This window comes from Scyliorhinus torazame, chromosome 24 (genome assembly GCF_047496885.1).
Source record: "Scyliorhinus torazame isolate Kashiwa2021f chromosome 24, sScyTor2.1, whole genome shotgun sequence".
Lineage (NCBI taxonomy): Eukaryota > Metazoa > Chordata > Chondrichthyes > Carcharhiniformes > Scyliorhinidae > Scyliorhinus > Scyliorhinus torazame.
In genome coordinates, this window is record NC_092730.1 from 45,158,197 (window position 1) to 45,178,736 (window position 20,540).

The following is a 20,540-nucleotide window of genomic DNA, read 5'->3' on the forward strand; positions in this document are numbered from 1 at the left end:
TGTCAGCCAGGAGATGGCACCAGTCCACAATAAATGTATTTATTTCTGATGTTCTGTGTGTCATTACATAGGACTCTTGCTCTGGCCTGAGACCTTACCTATTCCTTGTGGCCTGATGCTGCCGTTTGCACCCTGGTTAAGTAATCATAGAATGCCTCCAGTGCAGAAGTAGACCATTCAGCCCATCCAGTCTGCACCGACGCACGGAAAGATCACCCCAACACGGCCCAATCATCTCCGAACCGTTTGGATACATCAGGTGTCAGTCTCGTCTGGAGACCAGGGTTCAATCCCACTCCTGACATTGACATTGATTCTCAGCTGCGATAAAATGCCAGATGTCCCGGGTTCAAAAATCCGGGCGAGCCCGGATGGTGTCACTGACTGAAATCGGGAGGAGGTTTGATCTCCCGGGAAGTTATTGCAGCGAATATATCAGTGCAGAACACGTGAAGAAACGGACAGGGTATTTAAAGGTCGTTTGATCATGGTGTGGGATTCTGAATTTCTCCTCAAGTAAAAGCAGACGCACGCTTTTGAATCCGCGCAGCTGGCTGAATACAATGGTTATTTGTACCTGATAAGCCTTTGATTTGATCAATGCGCTTTCGGGGTGAGGTGGCCGAGTGGTTAAGGGGACGGTCTGCGAATCCATTGTGCTCTGCATGCGTGGGTTCGAAACCCATCATTGTCGATTTTCCATCCTGTTTTCTCCCAGTGGGACTCATTTTTCCAAAGTTTCTGCAATCACCGATGTGACAATCCAGTCCAAGTTTTACCACATCAACCTTCTCAGTGCTTTTCTTCAATCATCAACACTGTGACTTTACATCGCCTAGTTTATCACAGTGAAAACATTTGAAACTTTTCAGTTCTTTTCCAACTTCCTGGATGTCTTTTTTAATCTGAGGTACTCTCTCTTTAGTGTCTGCCATCAGATCACCTTTACCTTTACCACTTGAGTATTTCTCATGTCCCCAGTTTCTATCCCTCACCGGCTGAAACTGATGTCGGAAACCAATCTTTGATTTATGAACAAATTCATAATCATCTGCCGTTTCCGCTGCTAATCTCGCAGTTTTAACCCCCTGTTCTTCCACATGAGTTCTCACTACATCAGGAATTGAATTTTTAAACTCCTTCAAACGTATTATTTCTCTGAGAGCTTCATACGTTTGATCTATTTTCAAAGCCCTTATACACCTATCAAAATTACTCTGTTTCAGCCTTTCAAACTCCATGTATGTTTGACCAAATTCTGTCCTTAAATTTCTAGACATTTGTCTGGAAGCTTCCGGCACTAGCTCATATGCACTCAAGATGGGTTTCTTCATCTCCTCATACGTTCCAGATACCTCCTCCGGGAGTGATGTAAACACTTCACTCGCTCTACCTACCAGCTTTGTTTGAATCAGTAACACCCACATGTCCTGTGGCCATTTCATTTGTTTCGCTACCTTCGCAAATGAAATGAAAAAGGCTTCCACTTCCTTCTCGTCAACGGTTGGTAATGCTTGGACATATTTAAATAGATTCCCACCAAGCCTTCGACTATGACGCTCTTTCTCACTATCCTCGTCGCTATCATCCAACTGTACGTTTCCCTTCACATCTGCCAATTTTTACAGATTGTCAAGTTTCATGGCCATTTTCTGAAGTTCAAACTCCCTATCTTTATCTTTTTCCCTGATCTGTATTTCCCTTTCCTTTTCTTTTTGTTCTGCTAGGGCTATTCTTGCTTTTCTTCTTTCTTCTCGCTCCCTTTCTTTTTCCTTTCACTCTCTTTCTCTTCCTTTTTCCTCTCTCTCACTCTCGTATTCAAGCCGCTTTAATTCGTTCTCATGTTCCATTTGTTTCATTAGCAACTGAATTTTTGCCATTTCCAATGAGTCAAACTCTATCTCAGGCAACTTTAAATGCTTAACCACCGTCATAACTACCTCATCTTTTCGCATTTTGTCAGGTAATGTTAACTGCAATGTTCTTGCCAAATCTAACAGTCTGTTTTTCGTTCCTGTCCGTAAAGTAGTACGTGTGACATTCTCCACATCCAAAAACTTCTGGGCCTCTGAAAGAGCCATGGTTCACAACACTCTCCCCACTTAAACTAAAATACCACAGCGGAAAAGCAACAATCCTTCACTGTCTTTAAGTTCACAAAAGCCAATCCAATAGATAGACTTTTATCCCGGATGAGCCCCCAATTGTTATGGGCGAGGCGTTTTCAGAACACCAAGATGTATTATGAAGTTCAACCAATCTCTCCCTTCAATGGATTTGTTGCTTTTCTTAGCATCTTAGCACATGGCTTTTTCCCTAGGTGTGGGATTACAATTATGGACACGTGGGTTTTTAAACACAAAAAACTGTTTATCCCATGAACTCAACTTAACATCTTAAATAAACATTGGATCTCTTAACACCCCTTACTTCAAAGATCACTCAGAAAATATTGCAATGGTAAATAATTCCTTAAAATGTGCCTTCAAACTTCCAAGCGACTTAACACCTTTAAACAGAATCACATCAGGCTAAAGGCTTTCCAATTATGAATTTAAATCTCCCAAATAATCCAGAGATCGTCCTTTATGTCAGAGGCCCAGATCCCTGCAAACACAGACGCTCCCAAGCTCTTTTCAAACTTGCAGCTCTCTGGAAACACACAGACACACACAAGCTGCTTTTAAACTGAAACTAAAAACCTACAAAATGGCTGACCTAAAGCCCAGCTCCAACCACTCTCTGACATCACTGTTTTCTTCAATGTACATTGCTTAAATGTCCATGTCTTGAAGGTAAAGTCACATAACAGTACATCATGAAACCATGTGATTTATCTACCTTCTGTGTCTGATTCGTCATTGTTTGCGATACGACTTACCACAGTGGTATCATCCACAAACTGAAAGATTGAGTTGGAGGTAAATCCTGCCACACAGGATTTCCCTCCATATTCAGCGGGTCCGTTCATGACAAGACTGAAGAACGATCACTCGTCTATCTAATCAGTGAGGTTTGCCTCACTGTGAGACAAGATTAACAGAGAGAAGACCAGACGAATTAGTTTCAGATCACACGGCTATAATAGAACTGAATCATGAAAACCCCGCCTTCTCACAATTCCCGTTCCAGCCTCCCGGGACAGGCGCCGGAATGTGGCGAGTCGGGCTTTTCACATTAATTCATTGAAGCCGACTTGTGACAATAAGCGATTATTATTATTATTATTGCTCCTCGCCTGAGGTATGGTGATCCTCAGGTTAAACCACCACCAGTCAGATCTTACCCTCAAAGGGCCTATGGTGATCAGGGACTTAATTTACTTTAGGACTGGATCAATGTATGACATTTCCAGGATGTGACTTCCCTCAGATTGGCCAAATGATTGGCAGCCGGGAAATTAACGACAATTGAGGAGTTACTGCTACCTGAGGCTTGGTTGGAATGTTGGTTTTAAAGATTCATCATGAAATGTAGAGAGAAAAAGTCGGGAAAGTGGACATGAGGATTATCATGAAATCATTAAAATGTAAAAGGAGGCCATTCTGCCAATCGACTCTGCAACGATATTCTGAAAGAGCCCCTGTGTCCCCATCACATCCCTGTAACACTACCCACCTTTCTGAAGACTAAGGGGCAATTTAGCATGGACACTCCACCTACCCCGCACACATTTGGACTGTGCGAGGAAATCGCAGCACCCGGAGGAAACCCACACAGACACGGAGAGAAAGTGCAAACTCCACACAGTCAGTGATCAAAGGCTGGAATTGAACCGGATCGCGGGCGCTGTGAGGTCGCCACTGTGACAACGTGCCACCGTATGAGGTCATAACACGTCATATATCAGGTCAAGCATGATCTCATTGAAATACGGAGCATATTCGATGGGCTGAATGGCCTACTTCTGCTCCAACGTCTTATACCCTGATATTGTGTAAATGTGGACCGGGTCTTGTGTAAAACTCTTGTTAAACCAACACAGACACCGCGTGTCGACTGCATCTGATTATCTGGCGCAGAGAAGGTGAGTGTGGAACACGTGTCGTACCCATCAAACTCTGCTACTCACCTGACTGAGATTTGTTCTGTATCTGTAAATCACAGGTAGTGTTCGCGAGTGGGGGGAACACTCTGCACCTCAGTCTCTGGAACAGTTTGTGAGAGCAGGATTCCTTCATTATGAGTCAATATCTGGTACTGTATGTGAGGGCGGGATTCAGTTTCTATCAAACATTGGTACTGAATGTCACTGTGGAAATCTTTCTGTATCTATCAATCACAATTACTGTTTGGGAAAAGTGAGATTAATGCGTAACATCAGCACGGCTGTGACAGACAGAGAAAGACACACAGAAAAGCAGGAAGAGACTATCAGGCCACACACACAATGACACAGAAAAGGTGCCGAGATGGAGAAAAAGGTGATTTAGGAAAATGTGTTTTCTGCTGCACACAGAGAGGCCCTGCTTGTAAATGTATATCCTGCTGTGTAACTGTTCTCTCTGCTGTGTAACTGTGCTCTATGCTGTGTAACCGTGCTCTCTGCTGTGTAACTGTGCTCACTGCTGTGTAACTGTGCCTGCTGCTGTGTACCTGAGCTCTCCGCTGTGTAACTGAGCTCTCTGCTATGTAACTGGGCTCCCTGCTGTGTAACTGTGCTCTTTGCTGTGTAAACGTGCTCTCTGCTTTGTAACTGTGCTCTCTGCTGCGTAACTGTGCCTGCTGCTGTGTAACTGAGCTCTCCGCTGTGTAACTGAGCTCTCTGGTTTGTAACTGAGCTCCCTGCTGTGTAACTGTGCTCTCTGCTGTGTAACTGTGCTCTCTGCTGTGTAACTGTGCTCTCTGCTGCGTAACTCTGCCTGCTGCTGTGTAACTAAGCTCTCTGCTGTGTAACTGTGCTCTCTGTTATGTAACTAAGCTATCTGCTGTACAACCGTGCTCGCTGTTGTGTAACTGAGCTCTCTGCTATGTAACTGAGCTCTCTGCTGTGCAACCGTGCTCTCTGCTTTGTAACTGTGCTCACTGCTGTGTAACTGTGCCTGCTGCTGTGTAACTGAGCTCTCCGCTGTGTAACTGAGCTCTCTGCTGTGTAACTGAGCTCCCTGCTGTATAACTGTGCTCTCTACCGTTTAACCGTGCTCTCTGCTTTGTAACGGTGCTCTCTGCTGCGTAACTGTGCCTGCTGCTGTGTAACTGAGCTCTCCGCTGTGTAACTGAGCTCTCTGCTATGTAACTGAGCTCCCTGCTGTGCAACTGTGCTCTCTGCTGTGTAACTGTGCTCTCTGCTGTGTAACTGTGCTCTCTGCTGCGTAACTCTGCCTGCTGCTGTGTAACTAAGCTCTCTGCTGTGTAACTGAGCTATCTGCTGTGTAAACGTGCTCGCTGTTGTGTAACTGAGCTCTCTGCTATGTAACTGAGCTCTCTGCTGTGCAACCATGCTCTCTGCTTTGTAACTGTGCTCTCGGCTGTGTAACCGGGCTCTCTGCTGTGTAACCGTGCTCGCTGCTGTGTAACCGTGCTCTCTGCTGTGTAACTGTCCTCTCTGCTGTTACTGTGCTCTCTGCTTTGTAACTGTGCTCTCTGATGTGTAACTGGGCTCTCTGCTGTGTAACTGAGCTCTCTGCTGTGTAACCTTGCTCTCTGCTGCGTAACTGTGCTCTCTGTTGTGTAACCGTGCTCTCTCCTATATAACTGACCTCTCTTCTGTGTAACTGTGCTCTCTGCTGTGTAACTGAGCTCTCTGCTGTGTAACAGTGCTCTCTGCTGTGTAACTGAGCTCTCTGCTGTGTAACTGAGCTCTCTGCTGTGTAACTGAGCTCTCTGCTGTGTAACTGAGCTGTCTGCTTTGTAACCGTGCTCGCTGCTGTGTAACTGTGCTCTCTGCTGTGTAACCTTGCTCTCTGCTGTGGAACCGTGCTCTCTGCTGTGTAACCGTGCTCTCTGCTTTGTAACTGTGCTCTCTGCTGTGTAACCGGGCTCTCTGCTGTGTAACTGAGCTCTCTGCTGTGTAACTGAGCTCTCAGCTGTGTAACTGAGCTCTCTGCTTTGTAACCGTGCTCTCTGCTGAGTAACTGAGCACTCTGCTGTGTAACTGAGCTCTCTGCTTTGTAACCGTGCTCTCTGCGGTGTAACTGAGCTCTCTGCTGTGTAACTGAGCTCTCTGCTGTGTAAACGTGCTCGCTGCTGTGTAACTGTGCTCTCTGCTGTGTAACTGAGCTCTCTGCTGTGTAACTGAGCTCTCTGCTGTGTAACCGTGCTCGCTGCTGTGTAACTGAGATCTCTGCTGTGTAACCTTGCTCTCTGCTGTGGAACCGTGCTCTCTGCTGTGTAACCGTGCTCTCTGCTTTGTAACTGTGCTCTCTGCTGTGTAACCGGGCTCTCTGCTGTGTAACTGAGCTCTCTGCTGTGTAACTGAGCTCTCTGCATTGTAACCGTGCTCTCTGCTGAGTAACTGAGCGCTCTGCTGTGTAACTGTGCTCTCTGCTGTGTAACCGTGCTCGCTGCTGTGTAACTGTGCTCTCTGCTGTGTAACCTTGCTCTCTTCTGTGTAACTGAGCTCTCTGCTGTGTAATTGTGCTCACTGCTGTGTAACTGTGCTCTCTGCTGTGTAACTGTGCTCTCTGCTGTGTAACTGTGCTCTCTGCTGTGTAAATGTGCTCTCTGCTGTGTAACCTTGATCTCTGCTGTGTAACTGTGCTCTCTGCTGTGTAACTGGGCTCTCTGCTGTGTAACCGTGCTGGCTGCTGTGTAAATGTGCTCTCTGTTGTGTAACCTTGCTCTCTGCTATGTAACTGCACACTCTGCTGTGTAACGGAGCTCTCTGCTGTGTAACTGTGCTCTCTGCTGTGTAACTGTGCTCTCTGTTGTGTAACTGAGCTTTCTGCTGTGTAACTGTGCTCTCTGCTGTGTAACTGTGCTCTCTGCTGTGTAACTGTGCTCTCTGCTGTGTAACTGTGCTCTCTGCTGTGTAACCGTGCTGGCTGCTGTGTAACTGTACTCTCTGCTGTGTAACTGTGCTCCCTGCTGTATAACTGTGCTCTCTGCTGTGCACTGTGCTCTCTGCTGTGTAACCGTGCAGTCTGCTGTGTAACTCTGCGCTCTGCTGTGTAACAGATCTCTCTGCTGTGTAACTGAGGTCTCTGCTGTTTAACCGTGCTCCCTGCTGTGTAACCGTACTCTCTGCTGTGTAACTGTGCTCTCTGCTGTGTAACTGTGCTCTCTGCTGTGTAACTGAGCTCTCTGCTGTGTAACTGAGCTCCCTGCTGTGTAACTGTTCTCTCTGTCGTGGAACCGTGACTGCCGGTGACAGATCTTCACTGTGGTTGTGACAAATCATTACCTGTTGTGTAAATGTGTTCCCAGTTGTGGAAATATGATCCGTCTGAAGCAGAACCTTTCTCGGCCATTACTGAGACGAAATTTAATTTCCAGAGTTATTAAATGTTGTCACGAAAGGTGAGTTCAGGCCTCTGGATTCCCAGTCCAGCGACATAACCTTGTGTTCCTGTTATGAATACAATTCATTCAGCGTCAATATTTTCATGGAAGCGCCCAACACCCTAGGATTAAGGAACCCATGCTCCACCGACTGAGCTAGCCGGGCTGGTGCTGCACTATCTCTTAAACCTCTTCTGGAAGAGAGTTGCTGCGGTGCTCATTCGGAGTGTCAGTGCTGACTGGTTGGGCCGAATGGCCTACTTCTGAGCTGGATATTCTACGATTCTATGATACAAGGAGGTTGATGCGGTGGTGTCCTTCTGCCATACTGCCCACTCCTGACACCATGTAGAAATGCTGCTCTCTCAATGACTGGCGACCAAGGAGTTGTAATAAAAAATAACTGATTTAATAATTGAGCAGGTCCTCCTGGCTTGTGCTCTGACCGCGATCCGGGGAACTGCCGGAATCCCGACACGTGATCATGTTAGATGCGTCATCAGGTCATCATGTGACCATTCGGCCTGCACAGGTCTCCTTCTGTGCTGTAATTTCTAGATTTCATAATTTTAAATTTCTTCCAGAATGGAAAGTGTGGTCCTGTTCCATTTGAATTTCTAATAGATTTCCAATCAGTGGAATTGTGCGTTTAGTGAGCTGAGGTTTTCGATTCTCTCAAGGCTTCTCTCCAAATCCAATGGCCATTTTCCACGAAGATTCAACCCCTCCTCACGTAAACCACGGGGCCCCGTTGATCGTTTGAATACAACAACTTCCTGGAGTGATTCCAGGCTGGTTTTAGAATGTATTCCATCGACCAAATTATTAATGAATGACACACTGGACCCAGCTGCGATGGCCGAGTGGTTAACGCGTTGGGATTGAAATCTATTGGGATTTCCCCGCGCAGGTTCGAGCTCTGCTCGCAGCGACTGTGATTCGAGATGTTTGTTGAATTCCCCGCGCCAGCCGTTGAGTCGGGAATAAATCGGAATGTTTGTAAATGAACGGTTTGAACCTATATCGAGTTTAGTCAGATATTTAACATTTTTTGGGAAACTGAACGAAATATAAAGAATCTCGCACTCAAAACAACAATCAATAAAGAATAACGTTTCCTGCAACGTTTGGAAGGAGAAGCAGCAACGGCAGCGAATGTAAACGTGGTTTGGTTTCATTCAGGTGAATGTATTTCTGGGAAAAAAGATCGTGGTAGAAATGGAACATATTTTATCTCTCTATCTGTTTCTTTGTTTCTTTCTCTCTCCCTCACTCACTGTTTTTGTGCTTCTCCGGGGACTGATTGGATACAGTGAAACTCAGCCCCATCTCATCCCAACTCTTTTGGACGAATACGTCCTGGTGATGGACGGTCCTGAATCAGTGGAAGAATCGACAAACTATTCCATTCTTGGCTCTGTGAGAAGCTCCATTCCTGGTTGTGAGGTGGTTCTGGGATAAAGGGATCGAGAGAGAATGAGGTGACTGCAGTCTGACTCTTACTCTGAAAACCAGTTAGTGCGCCCTTGTACAAAGTGGATGTGTCTGAGAACAGGAGGAAAGCAGATCATGGGCCTGTGATTGATTTTATTGAGCCGGACCTTGAAAAGTGAAGCTGCCTGTCTGAGAACTGGTAAGGAATTACGGCTGACATTGAAACGGTTCATCTTGAATTAGTTACAGCAAATCGATTCTTTCAGAGGTGTTGGTGTGTTGTTTTCAGAGACACTGTCATAGTTTCTGAAAATATGATTTCTGCTTGTTTTTGTTTTGTTCAGTAATTAGGGGAATCTATTTGGAGCGGGTGCAGTTGGTCAAGATCTGTGCCTCTTGCTTGGCAGCTCCCGGGAAGCAGCAGCTCCATTCCTATCGGGATCTGTGGACACAATCAGGAGACCCAAACTATTGCGCACTGCTGCCATCTCCTGGCTGAAAGCAAGTTGTGCAACAAGGTAACGATGTATTCGTGACACGTTTCAATTGGAGCAAAATAACATTAACATGGTTAAATATTATCATTGTAGTAATCACATTTAAATCCCCAGATATCTGATTTCTGACTGAGCGACCCAGCTCATCCCGATCTATCGGAAAATGAAAGATTCCCATTACAGCCCTATTGGTTACAAGAATATCCAATCTCTGATTTCAAACATTCCCCCGCTTCATTGTTTGTGTATTCGTTCTGTAAATACCGAGGGGGTGACATTACCCGGGGACAGGTGGTGGTATAGTGGGGACTGTCCCAGCATTTGACCCAGCTTCAGTTCCTGGCCATCACAGTGGTGAATTATTTAATTAAATATCGCAGGTCAGGACGGAAAAGGAGGGGACACTCCTCATATAAAATTCACCAACTGTTCTCATCACCCATGGGTTTCTTATCTAATAACCAGCATCAATTTGTTTTGCGTGGAAACATGGTTTAAATAAACAACAATCTTCAACATTAATAACTAAGTTCTCAGTCTGAAACAAGAGTAAATAGGTGGGTTAAACGGGCCAGAATACGAGCCACGCAAAGTTCCGTATACAGAATGAGCTTAAAACACTCCTAGTGGTTGAATAAATAAATCACTAAGTAAGTTACATAATTAATACCAGTAAATAGTTATTACTGAAACAGGATGAAAAGAGCAGCACCAGGACACAAGGACAAGGTAAGGTCTCAGATCAGAGTAAGAGTCCTATGTAATGACACACAGAACATCAGAAATAAATTGCATAAATAAATTTATTGCGGACTGGTGCCATCTCCTGACTGAACGGGAGCCGTGTGACACGGACACTTTCATTCTGGGGCGTTTTAAATTGGAGTGAAATGCACGCAAACAACATGAATTTCTTTCTGCTCACTGTGCCCAGTTATAGTGATCTGTATTAAACAGCAGGAGCGGGACCCGCAGTCTTCCCCTTCTTTTAAAAGAATTTAGAGTAACCAAATCATTTTTCCCAATTAAGTGGCAATTTAGCGTGGCCAATCCACCTGGTTTGCACATCTTTGGATTCTGGGGACGGAACCCACGCAAACACGGGAGAATGTGCAAACTCCTCACGGACAGTGACCCAGAGCTGGGATCGAATCTGGGACCTCGTCGCCGCGAGGCAGTAGTGCTAACCACTGTACCACCGCGCTGCCCTCGCAGTCTTCACCTTCCCGGTGAGTCTGAATTTCAGTTTGGGGGTTTCAGAGAGAGCGGATGGTATTGTGCAAACTGAAGTCACTTTTCCTGTGAATGGAGCCGGTTAAAGAGCCCTGGCCGGCCTGAGAGTCCCCGAACCCTGGGTCAGTGGGATCCTGGAGACAAGGCAGATCCCAGAGAAAGGGAAATAGATTAGAGATAGAGGGCGGATAGGAAAAGCGAGGAAGGGTGAGAGGGGGGGAAAGGAGGTGAGTGACACAATGGGGGATATTGTGAGAGGAACAGATGGAGGGAACTGGAGGTAGGGAGGCAGCTGGACGCATGATTCCCCTTTATTTATCCTGATCATTACCACTTCAAATAATTCGAAAAGATTGTCATGCATGATGTGCCCTTCTTGAAGCCATGCTGAATCTGTTTCATTATGTTATATATTGCTAAATGTTCTGCTATTATATCCTTTATAATAAGAACATAAGAACTAGGAGCAGGAGTAGGCCATCTGGCCCCTCGAGCCTGCTCCACCATTCAATGAGATCATGGCTGATCTTTTGTGGACTCAGCTCCACTTTCCGGCCCGAACACCATAACCCTTAATCCCTTTATTCTGCAAAAATAATGTACTCTAACAGTTTCCACATGACAGATATTATGCTAACTAGCATTTAGTTATCTGTTTCTGTCTCCCTCCCTTTTCGAATAAGGGTGTTATGTTGGCAGTTTTCCATAAAGAACAGTACAGCACAGGGACAGGCTCTCCGGCACTCCAAGCCTGCGCTCATTGTGATGCCTGTCTGAAGTAAACACGCTGCGATTTTCCAGAATTTAAGGATTCATGGAAGATTTTCACCAGTGCATCCTTTTCATCGATGAGAAGTTGGTAAGAAGGTTCTGAATGTGCAGCCTTGTTTGCAATATTGGAAATACATCTTCCGGAAGCACACTCTTCACCACTGATACCACTCCAGTCAATCTCCACTGCACAATCTCCTCGGTCTTGGCGGTTTTCCAAAGGATTTGTTTGAACCCTCGCAAGGATCTAACAATCCACAGGAATGCCATATGACTCCAATTCTTTGAATCCCATCTATCAAAGCAATTTTGATAAAAGGAGGTAATGACACATTATAGACAACGACATGCTTCCTTCAATGTTAATCTCCTTAATGACATCAAATACAATTGGCCTGAAATCTCTATTGAATAAATAAACAGCAAATTCTGCAGTCAGTCCAGGAACAACCCGTGCCTTCATTCCACATATTGTTACTTTCATTTCCCTAATCCTACTTCTTTATCACAAAGGTTTCTTTAAACTCCCTTCAATAAAAGTGCTCACTGTCCTCATCGACCATTCGTAAATGTTTTCTTTTGTCTCAAACTTATGTCAAAGAGGAACGAGAACGACTGGCTGTAGGTAATGTTCACATGTCATGTGGACGAGATGTGATGCAGCTGAGGATGCTGAGTGATGTAATAGTGGACATTGTGAAGTTACTGGCCAGAAACTTCCGAATTCTATTTGATTTTTTAATGGACAGCTACAATCCACTTGTTTATTCCAGGACACAACAATGAATAAAGTGAATCAGTGCTGAACAGTTTCTAACATCCCAATCCTCCAGCGTGTTCTTATTGACAAACCGGTCCTGGATTGAAGTTTTTTGCTTAAAGAATGAGACCACCACCTCCTGGGAATACAGGAGCGATCCCTCGAGGACCTGAGCTGTAAATGTGAAATTCAGTGAAAGGATTTCACCCTCCGTACGGAATCTGATCACCACCTCAACCCCAACATTCAGCTTGAGTGGGCAGGCAAGACAATTTCCTTCCCCCAGCCCCCCACACAGACTGGGTAATATCCCAAACTCGTATCCTGCTATTATCACATTGCTCCACAACATCGCTCTCTTCCCAAAACTCCAGGAATCTCACCCCAAATCCTCAAACCTATTATTCTGTATTCAAACAACATTTTGTCCCCTGACTAAGTTCATCCTGGGAAGAGAGGTTTGGTATTCCGAGTTCCTCTGCAGATATCCGGTTTTTGTTTAATGACCAAAAGAGGCCTAAAACCTGAAAGAAAGCCTCTATCATAGCCCTGTGAGCATGTCTCAAATAGACGGTGCAGTCAATACCTTCAGAGTAGATAACAATGGAGAGAACTGTGAGGAATTTCAGCGTCAACATTCGGTGGAAATAAAGGATTCAAAAGAAAACATTATTTTAACTACTGAACAGATTCTCTGGGAGCAGGACTGAAGTCAAAGGAAAAAATCCAGCTGATTTCTAGTCGAAAGCATTTACCATTGGACTGAATTCAGTCCTTGTGTTAAAATGTCTGTAAATTATCCACTGGAAAGTGAAGGACAATTTAAACCTGCAATTCTGGAAGAAAGACAGATTTTGCGCTGTTGTATTCTTTGTGGAGAATTACAGAACAACGAGATCTAGGGGTACAAGTTCGGAGCGCCTTGTAGGTAAAGTCGCAGGTGGACAGGTGAAGAAGCCATTCAGCAGGCTCGGTTTTATTGGTCAGGATATTGAATATTGACGCTGTACAATACATTGGTAAGAGCACACACGAAATACTATGTTCAGTTCTAGTCACCCTATTATGGGAAGTATATTGGTAAACTGGAAAGAGTCCCGAAGAGAGTTACGAGGATGCTACCAGGACTTGGTCCCCTGGGTTATAAGGAGAGACTGGACAGGCTTGGATTTTTCCCCTGGAGCGTCGGAGGCTTCGAGGTGAACTGATAGAGGTCTATAAAACAATGAGGAGCATAGATCAGGCAGATAGTCAACATATTTTCCCAAAGGTAGAGGAGCCTAAAGGGCATAGGTTTAAGGTGAGAGGGGAGAGGTGCCAAAGAGACCAGAGAGGATTTGCTTTCACGCGGATGGTGGTGAGCATCCGAAATGGGCTGCCAGAGGCAGTGTAGAATCGGTACAATGTTTTCCTGTAAAATACAATGAGATATTTACCTGGGCAGGGTGGATATAGAGGGACATGGATCAAATATGGGCAAGTGGGACTAACATGGTGATAGAAACTGGGCACCATGGACAAGCTGGGCCGAAGGACCCGTTTCCATGCTGTAAACATCTATGACTCTGTGACTTTATGTAGGAAGTGTTCAATCACACAGATCAGGTCAAACGCAGTGACACTCTGCTGGGATTGATCTAAGCTACAGAGTGTGAGGATGTTTAGCTGAACAAACCGGAATGCTTGAAATATTTTACGGTTCCGTGGTATCACTGACAAGAGAAATAGTTAACATTTCAGATCCTGACCTTTCAATGGAACGACCTATTCCACCGTGCACAGGAGCTGCCGGATCAGCTGAATATTTGCAGCATTTTCTGTCTTTGTTCCAGATTTGCAACATCCGCAGTATTTTCCTGTTGGCCCAAAGGACAATGAGTTGCCTTTCCTGCACTGAGGGTTATTGCAGGTCTCTCTGGCTGTGATTTTCACTGATTATCCATCTCTGGGACCTTTATTAATCAATAGGACTGCCGTTTGTGGAGGGTTTCTGAAATCCTGTCAGGGAGCTGGAGTTAAAATACACGGAGCCCTTACTCAATCTAAATGTAGGGCAGAACAGTCTCGAGGTGCTCAACGACCAGCCCAGTTTGTTTGTTCCTGTGAATACAACAGGATATAAACACAGACAGCTGCAAACACATGTTGCATTTCATTCATAAAGTCATCGAATCAGACAGCAGAGAAATGGCCCTTCAGCCCATCGCATCTGTGCCGGTCAATAACAACCACCGAACCATTCTCATCCCATTCCCCAGCACTTGGAACATCGCCTCGTGTACCCTGGGATCGCAATTGCCCATCTAAACACTTCTTAGATATTATGAGGGTCTCTGCTCCACCAGCCTTTCAGGCAGCGAGTTCCAAACTCCCGCCTCCCTCCAGGGAAAGAGGTTTCCCAACAAACGGTTTCACAAGAAAAGCCTCTGCAGTCAGGAGCTGAAAAGGGAGAGATGACCCCTCTGTCATCTTGTACTCTGTGCCGCTATTAATAAAGTCATGACACTGTTTGATTTATAAACGACTCTTACAGCCTGCTCTGTCAGCTTCAATGATTTGTACACATGTCCCGCTGTTCCTGCACTCTTTCTTGTAAATAGACACTTTATTTTATATTGTTCTCTTCTGTTCTTCCTACAAAAATAAATCACTTCATTCCTTGTCTGCTACATGTCCTCCCATTGCACCAACCTGGCTGTGTCCTTCCGGAGTTTTAGTCGAATTTCTGTCGCGCTTTTTTACAACCATAGGGCGGCCCAAAACATTTCCAGGCAATGAAGTACTTTTGAAATGTCGTCACTGTGCGAATTACTGAACTTTTGAAATGCCTGTTGGACAACTACAGAAATCCTCATATGGGGATGGGAAAGCGCTGCAGGTGTGGCTCTGTGGCGCAACGGATAGCGCGTTGGACTTCTAGTCCATGAGACATTCAAAGGTTGTGGGTTCGAATCCCATCAGAGTCGGATTTTCGGTCTGAAGAAATCAGTAACAGGTTTATCAATGTTCCGAGATAGGTGTAACTGCCGTCCCGAACTTCCTTCTGAAAAGTGACTCCAGTCACTCTCCGCTTTCCCATCTGAGCACAAAATATTTGTAAGCTGCTGACCAGAGTCAGTCTGTTCCCTCCTCAGACAAATATACCCGCGGGCAGTTTGTTCCTCACAGGCAGCTCCAAACAAGGATGATGTGAATCGACACCACTGAATGCTCACACCAACACGTTTATCTCAGCTGTAATGAGCAGCTCATGTTACAGCTTTAGATCAGACAGTGGAGAATTATCACAGGCTCTGTCAGACTGCATGTTCCTTCAGACAGGTTTCCGACTGGACACATGGAATGAGCGGCCGTGTGAACATTAGTGGTTCAGGGGGAGATTTCTCACTTACCAGACTGGAGTTTCGATTCCATTCCCAGACCTTTCTCTTTCCTTGTCCTCTTGCTCATTTGCACTTTTCATTGTTCCATCAATGGTGGCCGCGTCTTCAGCTGTCTGAGCCTTGAGCTCTACAATTCATTCTAGAAAAATCTCCAGCTGTCTCTCCGCCGTCCAAGTGCAAAATGAATGAATGCAATTAGAAGCAAAAGACAAACAAACGGACGGGCAAGACACACTCCAAACAAAATGGAGAGAGATTTTATAATCTAAAATTACTGAGCTCGATGTTGAGGACGGAATTCTGTGGGAGGCTACTTAAATGTTGAGGTGGTTTTACTCGAGTTTCCGTTAATCTATATTGGAACACGGATGACCAAGGACAGAAAGGTGAGAGTGGGCAGGTGGAGAATTGAAATGACAAGTGGCAGGAAACTCAGAGTCAGGATTGTGGATTGACAGAGATTTCTCAAAGCGGTCACAGACTGTTATTTGACCTGTTGAAGTCGATGAGACCAAATTGTGGCAGCAAATACAGGAGCTTAAACTGAAAAGCACAAGTGTCTCACTGGTTCACTTGGGATGAGTGTTTTGGGCCCTTGGATAATGAGGAGGCAAGAGGTAAAAAGGCAGGAGTTGCATCTCCTGCACTTGCAAAGAAAGGTGCAGATAGAAAGTGAGCGGATATTGGCGGTGGAGCAGCGGTCGCGGAGGGGATTGTCCCTTCAGTCTGGTGAATGGGGAGAGCAGGGGAGGGTGTTTTTGATGATGTCATAAATGGTCCCTGCAATACGGAGACTGACGGGCTGCAAGGTGAGAACAAGCGGCACCAAATCAGTTCAGCTCGACTTACACAGGACACAACAATGTCAGTAACGGAAAGATCTTTTGGGATAAGAGCAAGAGTTTTGCAACATCGTTCACTTTTATTTCCATTTCCCACCTTAGCCGCTTTTCCTACAAATGTTGGCAGCGGTTGGATTTCCACCCGCATCCTCGAAGAGACTGAAACCTAAACCCATCTCCTCAGACCGCTCGGCCTCGCTATCCTAAAGGTTCATTGTTTCTGATACTGATGACTGGTGATTGGCATCTTGCTGTTTATCAGCTGAGTCCAGGATTTCACATTGAGAGAGAAGGAAATGATCCAATCACAGAGCTGGAACGCTTCTTCCAGTTTTCTCCCCACAGATGATGTTTCATTTTTGAGCGTTTCCAGCATTTCCTGTGTTTATTATTTATGATGATCAACATTTGAAGTAATTTGCTTTGTGATTTGTGAACATTCTGAGCTGAGTTCAGGGGACTCGGTTTCCAAAATATTTTAAAAGTTATTTGACGGGATGTGGGTGTCGCTGAATCCGTCAACATTTATTGTCCAAAATTAATTACCCTTAAGAATTTGGCGGTGACGTGAATCTTGAGCCACTGCAAGTCCATGTGGTGTATGTACACACACAGTGCTGTTAGGGAGGGAGTTCCGGGATTGTGAGCCAGCCACAGAAAGGGTGATATATTTCCCAGGATGGTATGTGTCTCGGAGTGGAACTTGCAGGTGGTCGCTGTTTCTCTGTATCTGCTCCCCTTGTGTTTCCAGGTGAGAGGTCCCGCGGGTTTGGATGGAGCCTCACGGAGGAAAAGTCAATATTAGGGGTGGGATTCGAACACACGCCTTCAGAAAAGTCTGCGACCTGAACACTCGGCCACACTGGGAAAAACATGGGTAACAGCAAATTCCTGCGGATGCTGGAATCTGAAACGAAAGAGAAAGTGCTGGAAAATGTCAGCAAGTCGAGCAGCATCTGTAGGGAGAGAAAAGAGTTAACGTTTCGAGACCAATGACTCGGCTTTGACAAAGGGTCATTGGACTCGAAAGGTTAGGTCTTTTCTCTCCCTACAGATGCTGCCGGACCTACTGAGATTTTCCAGCATTTTCTCTTCCGGCCACGCTGACACACTGATGTGATCGACCGGTGAAGTGGGGATTGGGCCAAGCCGACTCGATGAGCCTCCTCTTGCACTGGAGGGGCTATGTGATAACTTAAACATGGTGAAAGCGGCAGCGTCCGGACACAAGGACAAGGTAAGGTCTCAGGCCAGAGTAAGTGTCCTATGTGATGACACACAGAACATCAGAATTAAATTGGAGGAATACATTTATGGTGGACTCGTGCCATCTGGTGGCTGAACGGTAGCAGTGCGACACGGATGCATTCATTCAGGAGCATTTTAAATTGGAGGGAAATAAGCTACGCAGAGATTTCGTCAGTGAGCGTTGGTGGTATAGTGGTGAGCATAGCTGCCTTCCAAGCAGTTGACCCGGGCTCGATTCCCGGCCATTGCAGTAGTAATTTGGAAGCGAACTTTTGCGCGACTTCGTGTGTTTCAAACCGAGAAAGAGAAACAGTTTCTAACTCAGAATGTAGGCGCAATTAGGGAGTGGAGTGAAATAAGTAACTTTCTCATCATTTTTAATATTGTTTCAATATGGACAGTGTTCCACTATTCACCCACAAGCCGTCAAACAACAGCTAAAAGCCGCAGCTTTTTCACTTCACCCTCATGAAGTGGACCAAACAGAGACACAACAGACACGTTACAGACCAGGATGGGATTTGAAGCCACGTGTACAGAGCACAATGGATTATTGTGCATCACCTTAACCACGTGGTACAGCTGCTTTACTTCAGGGCCCTTTAATAACCCTCAATCTAACTTCCTTGAGTTTGTTTCGCACAGTTGCTGATGTACAGAACACAGTCAAAGTGTAAATAAATAAAAATAATCTCTGAGTTCATTTGCGCTTGCGGCGCAACGGGAGCGCGCCTGACTCCAGGTCAGAAGGTTGCGTTGAAATCACATCAGGCGCACGGAATTTTTCTGCAGCCGGTTGCAGGAATTTCTCTCTGTGTGGGAATGTTCTCGAAATGACTCCATTCAAAAGCACGATGCAGGTAATATATTTCATATTTACCCGCTTGAGCAAATTTCTCAAATATCAGGAGATTCAAAGTCGTCCTGTTGAAGCAGAATGACAGTGAGTTCAGGAAGAAATGTTGACAAACAACAGCAATTTCTTTCTGCTCACTGTACACAGTTATAGTGATCTGTATTAAACAGCAGGAGCGGGAACCGCAGTCCGCAGTCTTCACCTTCACGGTGAGTCTGAATTTCCGTTTGGGGGTTTCAGAGAGAGTGGATGTCATTCCGGAAACTGAAGTCACTTTTCCTGTGAATGGAGCCGGATAAAGACCCCTGGCCGACCTGAGAGTCCCCGAGCCTCCATGAATCTTCACAGCTCACAGGGTGAAGGGCTTTTCCACTTTGAAAATGACCATGTCCGGCAGCTGGAGCTTTCCCTTGTATTTTCTGGGATCTGGGAAAGAGCGGATCATCAAAAAACAGAAATGAAACACAAATAATCGCAGTATTTTTTCACGTGGGCTAAACATCAGCTCAGATGTTACAGCCGGTGGCCGCGTGGCCTAATGGATAAGGCGTCTGACTTCGGTGGTTCTATTGATGATGTGGAGATGCCGGCGTTGGACTGGGGTGAGCACAGTAAGAAGTCTTACAACACCAGGTTAAAGTCGAACAGGTTTGTTTCGATGTCACTAGCTTTCGGAGCGCTGCTCCTTCCTCAAGTGAATGAAGAGGTATGTTCCAGAAACATACTATCATCTATTGATGATATCAGACGATTGCAGGTTCGAGTCCTTCCGCGGTCGTTTTATACAGAAATCCGGTGGAACTTGTGCTGACAATCCAGTTTTCCCTCCTCTCTCATCTTAGTCTTTCGTTTACCCCCGAATGAATCTACAATATCTGATTGATTTGGATAAAGAATTGAATAAAATATTATGTATCAATCGGTTCAATACAATGCTGTGGAGGGAATTCTAATGTCCTCAGGAAGATGGTTACAGCCATAGATGTTTCAGCATGCACACTGGCCCTTCGGCCCAGCTTGACCATGCCGCCCAGTTTCTATCACGAAGCTAGTCCCACTTGCCCGCATTTAGCCCACATCCCTCTATATCCACCCGGGGGGGGGGGAGGGTCTTGACAGGATAAATGCTGAGAAGCTGGTTCACCATGTGGGAGGGTCTAGGACCAGAAGGAATAATCTCAGAGTAACTGGCCGCCCATTTCAACCAGAAATGAGGAGTAGTTTCTTCTCTAGGAGTATAGAGCATCTGTAGAAATGTTTGTATGAACCGAATATGGCTGTAGAGGGTGAACCATAGAATCATAGACGTTTACAGCATGGAAACAGGCCCTTCGGCCCAACCAGTCCATGCCGCCCAGTTTTTACCATTAAGCTAGTCCCAGTTGCCCGCACTTGGCCCATAACCCTCTATACCCATCTTACCCATGTAACTATCTAAATGCTTTTTGAAAGACACAATTGTACCCGCCTCTACTACTACCTCTGGCAGCCCATTCCAGACACTCACTACCCTCTGAGTGAAGAAATTGCCCCTCTGGGCCCTTCTGAATCTCTCCCCTCTCACCTTAAACCTATGCCCTCTAGTTTTAGACTCCCCTAGCTTTGGGAAAAGATGTTGACTATCTACCTTATCTATGCCCCTCATTATTTTATAGACCTCTATAAGATCACCCCTAAGCCTCCTACGCTCCAGGGAAAAAAGTCCCAGTCTATCCAGCCTCTCCTTATAACTCAAACCATCAAGTCCCGGCAACATCCTAGTAAATCTTTTCTGCACTCTTTCTAGTTTAATAATATCCTTTCTATAATAGGGTGACCAGAACTGCACACAGTATTCCAAGTGTGGCCGTACCAATGTCTTGTACAACTTCAACAAGACGTCCCAACTCCTATATTCAATGTTCTGACCAATGAAACCAAGCATGCCGAATGCCTTCTTCACCACCCTGTCCACCTGCGACTCCACCTTCAAGGAGCTATGAACCTGTACTCCTAGATCTCTTTGTTCTATAACTCTCCCCAACGCCATACCATTAACTGAGTAGGTCCTGGCCTGATTCGATCTGCCAAAATGCA

At 45.5% G+C, this 20,540-nt stretch overlaps 2 non-coding genes across 2 annotated transcripts; both read left to right on the top strand.

Annotated features, from left to right (window-relative positions):
* Positions 1-15,017: 15,017 nt before the first annotated feature.
* On the top strand, positions 15,018-15,101 carry trnar-ucu (transfer RNA arginine (anticodon UCU)). Its single transcript is given in 2 exon segments — positions 15,018-15,054; positions 15,066-15,101. It is a non-coding gene; the product is annotated as a tRNA-Arg (tRNA).
* A 2,685-nt stretch (positions 15,102-17,786) lies between these two features.
* Positions 17,787-17,858, top strand: trnag-ucc (transfer RNA glycine (anticodon UCC)). The gene has a single exon. It is a non-coding gene; the product is annotated as a tRNA-Gly (tRNA).
* The last annotated feature ends 2,682 nt before the right edge of the window (positions 17,859-20,540 follow it).